The sequence below is a fragment of the Myotis daubentonii genome, chromosome 14, assembly GCF_963259705.1.
Source record: "Myotis daubentonii chromosome 14, mMyoDau2.1, whole genome shotgun sequence".
Classification (NCBI taxonomy): domain Eukaryota; kingdom Metazoa; phylum Chordata; class Mammalia; order Chiroptera; family Vespertilionidae; genus Myotis; species Myotis daubentonii.
This window is the reverse complement of record NC_081853.1, coordinates 19600700-19611369: the sequence shown is the minus strand read 5'-3', so window position 1 is coordinate 19611369 and position 10670 is coordinate 19600700. Positions and strand designations below refer to the sequence as shown.

At 46.2% G+C, this 10670-nt stretch overlaps 1 pseudogene; it reads left to right on the top strand.

Annotated features, from left to right (window-relative positions):
- Nucleotides 1-3460: 3460 nt before the first annotated feature.
- LOC132215125 (E3 ubiquitin-protein ligase RBX1-like) lies at nt 3461-3982 on the top strand (annotated as a pseudogene).
- The last annotated feature ends 6688 nt before the right edge of the window (nt 3983-10670 follow it).

Here is a 10670-nt window from a genome sequence, read left to right as displayed (position 1 = left end):
CGTGTGTTCCCAGACCATGTGTGTGCACATCCTTCTGCAGAAGTAAAGATATTTGCCTTGCTGAAAAACAAATTAATTAAATAAATAAATTAAATTAATGGGGAAAATATCCTCAGGTGAGGATTAAAAAAATAAAAATAAAATACCTAGGAATAAATTTAACCAAGAATGCAAAAGACCTGTGCTTGAAAAATTATTAAGACACTGAAGAAATAATTTTTTCTTTTTTAATCTTCACCCGAGGATATTTTTTCATTGATTTTTAGGGAGAATGGAAGAGAGAGGGAAAGACAGAGAAACATTGATGGGAGAGAAACACATCTATTGGTTGCCTGAGGAGCCTGCAAGTAAGGTATGTGCCCTTGACTGGGATCAAACCAGGGACCCTTTGGTCCACAGGATGACGCTCTATCCACTGAGACAAACCAGCCAAGGCTAAAAAAATAAAGTGAAGAAAATACAGATAAGTGGAAGCATATACTGTGTTCATGGATAGAAAGACTTTACATCATTAAAATGTACCCAAAGAAATCTATAGATTCAACGCAATTCTTATAAAGATATTAATAGTGTATTTCACAGAACTAAAACAAATGTTCCAAAAAATTTATATAGAACCACAAAGATCCCAAATGGCCTCAGCAATCTTGAGAAAGAAGAACAAAGCTGGAGGAATCATGCCAATTGATATCCAACTATACTACAAGGCCATAATAATCAAAATAGCATGGTACTGGCATACAAACAGACATATATTAGCCCAGAAATAAACCCACACCTTTACTGTCCATTAATCTATGACAAAGGAGGCAAGAACATACAATGGGGTAAGGACAGTGTCCTGTATAACAGAACCCTAATATGCAAATTGACCAAACAGCAGAACAACCGATCACTATGATGCACACTGACCACCAGGGGGCAGATGCTCAATGCAGGAGCTGCTCCCTGGTGGCCAGTGCACTCCCACAGAGGGAGCGCCACTCAGCCAGAAGCCAGGGTCACAGCTGGCGAGCGCAGTAGCAGTGGCGGGAGCCTCTCCCGCCTCTGTGGCAGCACTAAGGACCCCTCAGGGGATGTCCTCCGAGCGGTTCCAGACTGCAAGAGGGCACAGGCTGGGCTGAGGGACCCCCCCCAACCCCCAGTGCACGAATGTTGTGCAACAGTCCTCTAGTATTCAATAAGTGGTTTGGGGGAAATTGGACAAATACATGCAAAAAAATGAAACTAGACCACCTTCTTATACCATACACAAGAATAAACTTAAAGTGGATTAAAGGCATATTTTAGACTCAAAAGCATAAAAATCCAAGAAGAAAACATAGGAAGCCCTAGAGTTCAGTTAGATTATCATCCTGATACACCCAAGGTTTCGGGCGCAACCCCAGGTCAGACCACATACAAGAATTAACCAATCCTATATAATAAAGAGCTAATATGCAAATATCCATCACACCATCACGCTGGAACAGCTCAGACACTCAACACTGGGAGAGAGGAATGGGGACCTGCCAGGCACGAATGAGCTCGCGAGAGAGAAATGGGGACTAGCCAGGCTGTGGCCAGGGAGAGAGACAAGCCGCCTGCCCCGTGGTCCCAGGTTCCAGTGGCTGCGCCTGTGCCTGCGGCCTGGATTGTAGAGGGTGCAGGCCGGGCTGAGGGACCCCCCCAACCCATGCACGAATTTCATGCACCGGGCCTCTAGTACAGTGGGGCCTTGACTTACGAGTTTAATTCGTTCTGTGATGGAGCTCGTAACTCAAATTACTCGTATGTCAAATCAAGAAGTGAACGAGTGAGACACGTGATGCTGGGCTGATGTTGTGGCGTTCACTGTGACGTTTGCTGCACCAACTAGCGGTGGGGTATCTGAAGCTGGCTCGTAACCCGAATTTTAGCTTGCAACTCAAAGCAAAAAATCGGCCAAGAGACAGCTCATATCTCAAAAAACTCGTTAGTCGGGACACTCGTAAGTCAAGGCCCCACTGTATATGTATATGTATGTACACACACATAAGCTTTACCGATGCAGCATTCCCCCCCCCCCTGCTTTAGTATTGCTTTGTACACATTTTTTCATGTTACTAAACTGATTGTTGTTGGTGTTCTTAATCCAGGTATAATTTAATTGATAGTTTTTAATACCATATACAGTTGTGTAACCATCACCACATTTAAGATATGAAACAGCTGCATTACCCTCTTTGTAGTCAACAGGGTTGTTCCAATGGTTCCTCAAAGGGGTTCTTTGCCTTAAAGGGAGAGAAAGTTGATCCCTAACAAAGAAAAGCACATCTAATCACAGAATAGGCACCAAGAACCTTGGGTCACTTTCTGTGCAAGGGGGTAAAGAGTGCAACCTGTGAGGGTTCACAGATGTCTAACTTGTGCGGAGCTCTGCAAATGGTTCATTGCCCGGGGTCTCCTACAGTGGAGATGGAGCCTATTTCTTTTACTTCATTAAACTGCAGTAGCTAAAGAGGAAAGACTGAAACATTTAAATCACTGATATTAGAAAGATGAGGTATCCATAGATCCAGAGCAATGAAGCATAGTAACGTTCATCTCGGGTAAAAACTGCTGTTTAATTTTTAACCCTGCTGTTCTGGCTTCTGTAATTATTTGCTTGCTAAAATAATAGAGAAGTTGTTTTGATCTCCTGAACTTATATAAATCACCCCATTCGACTGTATACCCCATTGATTGTGGTTTTACTGGTCTTTCAAAACACATTCCTCTGCACCTGGAGACCAGGACAGCACAATTGCTTTAATTGCTTCAGTGGCTCCAGAAAATGTGTTTTCTGTTGACTCAGTGGCTCCAAGACCTAAAACTATAATTAACCTTTGTAGATAACTAACTTGCTCAATTTAGTTTCTGTAACCAACTGCTTTTGCAAACCTTGTTCCTCATTCCAAACCTAGAGATGTAATCGATACCTTTGTGATATAAGCCTGATGTTACTGCCATACAGGGCTATGAGATTTGGAGAGCATTTGCCCCTCGCAGTCGCTGGCTTTGAAATAAATGTGGCTCCTTAATTCAACATCTTGAGGCATCCTGGTGTGATTTGCAGGGTACACTACAACAATATAATCTGGACAGTGGCAAAAACAATACAGAAACCCGGGGACAACAGGGGTCTTTCTGGAAAGAACTCAGGGCTGTGTCCCATCCCCTGAGTAAAGAAAGAAGAGCCAGGATTCCTACACATTAAAAACAAAGTTGTGCCCTAACCGGTTTGGCTCAGTGGATAGAGCGTCAGCCTGCAGACTGAAAGGTTCCAGGTTCGATTCCGGCCAAGGGCATGTACCTTGGTTGCGGGCACATCCCCAGTAGGGAGTGTGCAAGAGGCAGCTGATCAATGTTTCTCATCGATGTTTCTAACTTTCTATCCCTCTCCCTTCCTCTCTGTAAAAAATCAATAAAATTTTTTTTTTTTTTAAAGTTGTTGGTGTGTTTCCAAAATGGCGGCAGCAATGGATGTGGATACCCAGAGTGGCACCAACAGCGGAGCAGGCAAGAAGCTCTTCGAAGTGAAAAAGTGGAACGCAGTAGCCCTCTGGGCCTGGGACATTGTGGTTGATAACTGTCATCTGCAGGAACCACATTATGATCTTTGCATATGTCCGGCGAACCAGGCATCTGCCACTTCTGAAGAGTGCACCGTTGCGTGGGGAGTCTGTAATCATGCTTTTCACTTCCACTGCATCTCTCGCTGGCTCAAAACACGGCAGGTGTGTCCGCTGGACAACAGAGTGGGAATTCCAAAAGTATGGGCACTAGAAAAAGAATATTCTCCATCAAGCTCAACTGTTTTGTTATTCATTTAATGACTTGCCGTCCTGTTACTTAATTGTAAGTTAGATAGAACTGGGTCTTTTCCGCTTTGTCTTTTCAGTTTTCTATTCCTGCAGTCCTATTGTGTTCCGTATCAAATAAAATCCAGTTGGATTCTTAAAAAACAAACAAAAAAACCAAAGTTGTTTTCTACGGGGAGAAGGCATGATCCTGGCTCAGTCTGGGCTGCAATTTGCCTCCTGACAAAGAGCAGAGTTTCTGGCTACGATTTGTTCTAGGGTCTGGAAAAAGCCTGTTTGAGTGAAACCTGAATGGATGGCAACTTTCCAAGCTGCAAAGCAGTGGAAGAAAAACCCTGGGCTCCCCAGCACACTCACTTCCCTGCAATCCCTGCTTCTTTATTTCACAGGCTAGAAATGCTGGTGTAGAGTCGGCTTTGAATAGTTAGATGCAACATGGATAAATCTGGTGCCATGTCCTGGACTTGTTGGGAAGTGGACACATCCACTGAGATACCATTTTGTGGTTCCTCTTAACCCACAAAAATAACCATAGAAACAGCTGTAATCTACTGAATATTGTCAGCCAAAAGAAATCTTTGCAGGGTATCTTTCAAGTTTTGTATTTCCTGTACCTTTCCCAGATTTCACTGTTAAGACCGAAGCTTTCTTCCAAGACTTGACTCGCGGAATTATTTTTGGAATGGAAAAGGTCATTTTTCATATTTTAAGAGTGTCCTGAAATAGTCCAGCTTGTTTCACATTCCCAGCCTGGCTCCCAGACATGCTAGAGTTGGGCTCTCCTGGCTTCCAGTCCAATAGTGCTTTAAAAGCTGGACTTTAAAAAGTGTCCACACCACTGTAAAAAAGAAGGAACTCTTACCATTGGCAACAACATGGATGGACCTGGAGAGTATTTTGCTAAACAAAATAAAACAGTCAGACAAAATAAGTATCATATGTGGAATCTAATGAATAAAATAAACTGATGAACAAAATAGATCCAGAGACATAGAAACTTGAAACAGATTAACAATTTCAGAGGTAAGGTGGGGGGCTGGATGGGGGTGGGAGGATGGATGGGGAATGATTAACCCAGGAGCTTACATTCATACTAGAGGCCTGGTGCATGAAATTCGTGCATGACCAGGTATCCCTCAGCCCGGCCTGCACCCTCTCCAATCCGGGACCCCTTGGGAGATGTCAGACTGCCAGTTTCGGCCCAATCCTGATCAGGCTGAAACTGGCAGTTGGACATCCATCTCACAATCCGGGACCACTGGCTCCTAACCACTGGCCTGGGAGCCTGCCTGATCACCCCTAACTGCCTCTGCCTGCTGGCCTGATGCTCCTAACTGCTCCCCTACCACCTGATTGTCCCCAACTGCTCCCCTGCCAGCCTGATGGCCTCCTAACTGCCCTCCCCTGCCAGCCTGATCGCCCCTAACCGCCTCTGCCTCGGCCCCTGCCACCGTGACTTGGTCCGGACGGACATCCAGAAGATGGCCAGTCTAGTTGGCATATTACCCTTTTATTAGTATAGATATGCATAGCCCATGACCCAGAGAATAATGTGGTGAAAGCCTGGGAGGGGCATGTGCAGGGTGGAGGGGGTCAATGGGGAAAAAAAACAAAAGGGAAATCTGTAATACTTTAAAAAATAAAGATAAATTTAAAAAAAATAAAGACAACAAAAAATTTTTTAAAGGTGACTAAGAAAGGCTCAGAAATTTTTTTAAAAAGGTGACTCCAGAGCGGGGGTGGGAGGGGAACGGAGGGGAAAGTTTGAATCAAATTGAATCAAAATTGCCTTAAAGAGCATCAGACGACCTTTTATTTTCCTCTTCTTTTAAAGCATTATTTTATTTATTTACTTACTTTTCATACAAGTAAATACACATCCATTGCAGAAAACTTAAAAAAAAAAGTAATAAAAAACATAGCATCCAGAAGTAGCTACTGTTCCATTTGTTTTTATTATGGTAAAATATATATAAATTTTAACTATATATATATATATATATATATATATATATATATATATATATATATATGTATATGCATATATATATATGGTTATATATACATATATATATATATACTAGAGGCCCGGTGCACAAAAATTTGTGCACTCGCGGGGGAGGGGGGGTCCCTCAGCCCGGCCTGTGCCCTCTCGCAGTCTGGGACTCCTCGGGAGATAACGACCTGCTGGCTTAGGCCTGCTCCCGGGTGGCAGAGGGCAGGCCCAATCCCTAGGTGCAGCCCCTGGCTGGGCTCAGAGCAGGGTCGATTGGGGAGCTGGGGCGCCGCCCCGTCATGCACAGAGCAGGGCAGATTGGGAGGTTGTGATGCCACCCTCAGTCACGCTCAGGGTAGGGCCAATTGGGGGGTTGGGGCACCATCCCCTGTCACACTCAAGGCAGGGTCGATGGGGAGGTTGCGGCGCCACCCCCTGTCACGCACAGAGCAGGGCCCATCAGGGGGTTGGGGCACCGCCCTCTATCACCCACAGAGCAGGGCCCATCAGGGGGTTGGGGCGCTGCCACTCTCACACTCAGGGCAGGGCCGATGGGGAGGTTATGGCTCTACCCCATCACACACAGAGCAGGGCCCGTGGGGGGGGGGTGTTAGGGAGCTCCCCCCTATCAGGCACAGAGCAGGGCTGCTCAGGGGTTTGGGGCCCCGCTCCCTGTCACACACAGAGCCGCAGGGCGATCAGGGGGTTTGGGCGCTGCCCCCTGTCACGCTGATCCCGGTGCCGGGAGGCATATTACCCTTTTACTATATAGGGTAGAGGCCTGGTGCATGGGTGGGGCCAGCTGGTTTGCCCTGAAGGGTGTCCTGGATCAGGGTGGGGGTCCCCACTGGGGTGCCTGGCCAGTGTGGGTGAGGGGCTGAGGGCTGTTTTCAGGCAGGGAGTGACTGAAGTTCCCAACCGCTCCTTTTTTTCTTTTTTTTCTTTTTTATTCTGGGCCAGCTTTAGCTTGAGGCTTGGCTCCAGCTCTTAGGCCTCCGCGGCTGAAAGTAGGTTTCTGGCCTTTGCTTACAATGTTGCGAATCTGCTGGCTGAAGTCCGGTGGTATTTGTTACAATGTTTCTTAAACTGCCCGCTCAGAGGCCTGCAGCCGCAGGCGGGGAACGTTGGTTTCCTCCGTCACTGAGGCAACCAAGCCTCATGTTAGTTTCAAGCTGCCTGGCTGCCGGCCGCCATCTTGGCTGACAGTTAATTTTCATATCTCGCTGATTAGCCAATGAAAAGGGTAGCGGTCGTATGCCAATTACCATGTTTCTCTTTTATTAGTGTAGATAACTATATATATATATATATAGTTAATTTCAGAGAGGAACAAAGTGGGAAAGAGAGATAGAGATAGAGGAGAGAGAATCATTGATCTGCTGTCTCTTGCATGCCCCACACTGGGGATCAAGCCTGCAAACCAGGCATGTGCCCTGACCTGGAATTGAACTGTGACCTGCTGGTTCATAGGTCAACACTCAACCACTGAGCTACACCAGCTGGGCTGAACTATATTTTTAATGGGTTCATAATATAATATTACTTATAACCCACCCTTTTCTTATAATGTGAACATGTTCCAGGTCAATAATACAGAGTTACATAATCATTTTGAATGAACTGTATTTATAAATTTACTGGTCTAATGAATGCTAATTGCTTATTTTTAGTTGTCACTAAAATTAAGATTTCTAAAGGTTTAAAATTATAATTAATATGGAACTTATATTCATATATGCATAGTCCATATTTTTAATAAAAGATAGTATAAGGTATGGAGATATATTCTCATTAATGGACATAAAATAACTTTGTCTTGGTTATTTCAGAATGGGAAGAGAAAATATTATCTAATCTAATAAAAGACAAACATGCAAATTGACTGTACCTTCACTATGTCTTAAGCCATGCCCACCAGCCAATCAGAGCGACTATATGCAAATTAACTCAACTAAGATGGTGGCCGGCAGCCACGGAGCTGGAGCAAGCAGGAGGCTTGGTTGCTCCATTGATGGGGGAAGCCAAGCTTCCCTCCTCCTACGGCTGGCTCTGAGCTCCACTAAAGGCAACAAAGTTTCAATTATAGAAGATAAATAAACCCCAGATACCTGCTTTCATCCAGCCGTGGCCACAAAGCTGGAGCGAGCAGGAGGCTTGGGTTGCCCCTGGCGATGGAGGAAGCCAAGCTTCCCGCCCACCCTGGCTGGCTCTGAGCTCCACTCAAGGCTACAAAGTTTCAATTATAGAAGGTAAATAAATCTCAGAATTAAAAAATAAAGGAAAAAAGGAGAGGCTGGGAGCTTCCGTCACCAGGGGGCTTGGCCAGCCTGAAAACGGCCCTCAGCCCCTCACCCAGACTGGACAGGCAACCCAGTGGTGACCCCCCACCCTAAAGGGGGTGTGGCCAACCTGAAAACAGCCATCAGCCCCTCACCCAGGCTGGCCAAACCTTCATGGGGTGAGTGTCCCCACTTGGGGGGCTTGACCAGCCTGCAAACAGCCATCAGCCCCTCACCCAGGCTAGCCAGGCACCCCAGTGGGGATCCCCACCCTGAAGGGGGTGTGACCAGCCTGCAAACACCCATCAGCCCCTCACCCAGGCTGGCCAGGCACCACAGTGGGGACCCACACCCTGAAGGGGGTGTGACCAGCCTGCAAACACCCATCAGCCCCTCACCCAGGCTGGCCAGGCACCCCAGCGGGACCCACACCCTGATCCAGGATACCCTTCAGGGCAAACCAGCTGTCCCCAACCCATGCACCAGGCCTCTATCCTATATAATAAAAGGGTAATATGCAAACTGACACTAACTGCAGAAAGACTGGGAGTGACTGGTCACTATGACACACACTGACCACCAGGGGGCAGACGCTCAATGCAGGAGCTGCCCCCTGGTGGTCAGTGCGCTCCCACAGGGGGAGCTCTGCTCAGCCACAAGCCAAGCTGACGGCTGCCAGTACAGCGGTGGTGGTGGGAGCCTCTCTTGCCTCCTCAGCAGCGCTAAGGATGTCCAACTGCAGCTAAGCCTACTCCTCGCTGGCAAGTGGACATCCCCCGAGGGCTGCCAGGCTGCCAGAGGGATGTCTGACTGCCAGCTTAGGCCCAATCCTCTGGGGAGCAGGCCTAAGCCAGCAAGTGGTCATTCCCCGAGGGGTCCCAGACTGTGAGAGGGCACAGGCCGGGCTGAAGGACCCTCCCGAGTGCACAAATTTTTGTGCACCGGGCCTCTAGTCCTATATAATAAAGAACTAATATGCTAATTAGACCAAACAGCAAAACAACCGTCCAGACCAGGGGTCCTCAAACTACGGCCTGTGGGCCACATGCAAATACAAATATTGTATTTGTTCCCATTTTGTTTTTTTTACTTCAAAATAAGATATGTGCAGTGTGCATAGGAATTTGTTCATAGTTTTTTGACCAGCCTGCAAACAGCCATCAGCCCGGCCCTCCAACGGTCTGAGGGACAGTGAACTGGCCCTCTGTTTAAAAAGTTTGAGGACCCCTGGTCCAGACGACCTTCCAAATGAAGCCGGGGCTGCGAGGGCCAAGCCCCATGCACAAATTTTGTGCATCAGGCCTCTAGTTTTTTTATAATTAAGCTGGCTAACATTGTTATTAGATTTTTTGATTTTTTTTTTAAATATGTTTTATTGATTTTTTACAGAGAGGAAGGGAGAGAGATAGAGAGTTAGAAACATCGATGAGAGAGAAACATCGATCAGCTGCCTCCTGCACATCTCCCACTGGGGATGTGCCCGCAACCCAGGTACATGCCCTTGACCGGAATCGAACCTGGGACCTTTCAGTCCGCAGGCCGACGCTCTATCCACTGAGCCAAACCGGTTTCGGCGATTTTTTGATTTTTTAATTGATTTTTAGAGAAAAAGGGAGGGAGGGGGAGAGAGAAAGAGAAACATCAATGTGAGAGCAAAACATAGATTGGCTGCCTCCTTCATGCCCCCTATCAGGGATGGAGCCTGAAACCTGGGCATGTGCCCTGACTGGGAATCAAACCAGCAACCTTTTGGTGCATGGGACAATGCCCAATCAACTGAGTCACACCAGCCAGGGCTATTATTAGGATTCTTAAAATTAATTAATATCCACTATCAATGGTATATTTATATAAAACTTAAGTTCTTTCATCAACTAAAAGGACAGTTTTCCTATATCATTGGTCTGTTCCTGATAAGATTTTATAAAGTTTGTTGCACACAAGAAAAACAAGTTCTGCATATGATGTGTTTTAATGAGGTCCTTACAAAAACATAATCTTCTCAATAAGTGTTTATCTTCCTGGCCCTATCTATGAAATTAACAGTGTTGATCACTCCCTAAAATTCTTCTCCATGGTCCCCCTTGACATTATTCCTTTCTGACTTTCTTCTTGCCTGTCTGGACACACCCCTTCTAGTCTCTTCCTGGCTTTTCTTTGGCCGCTCTTTGGCAGACACTACTAGCTGCCTACCCTCCTCCCCCTTGCTCCTTTCTGATGGAACCCTGATTTTGTTGATTCCTCCCTCCTCTAACTGGCAATGCATTTTCCACTTGTTGAGCTCAGTACTCTGAGATAAATCCTGGTTAGTCTAAACCACTGGTTCTCAAAGTATGATTCCAGGACCAGAAGCATTAGCCTCAACTAGGAACTTGTCAAAAATTCATCAGACTTAGTGAACTAGAAGCTCTGGGGGTGGAGCCCAGCAATCTGTGTTTTAACAAGCCCTACAGGTAGGTGAGCCTAATATATGCTCAAATTTAAGAACCACTAGTCAAAGTCAACCATGATGAGTGGTCTTGTTCCCCATCCCAGTCATGGCATTGGGCATGCGTAAGTGATGAAATTTTTGCT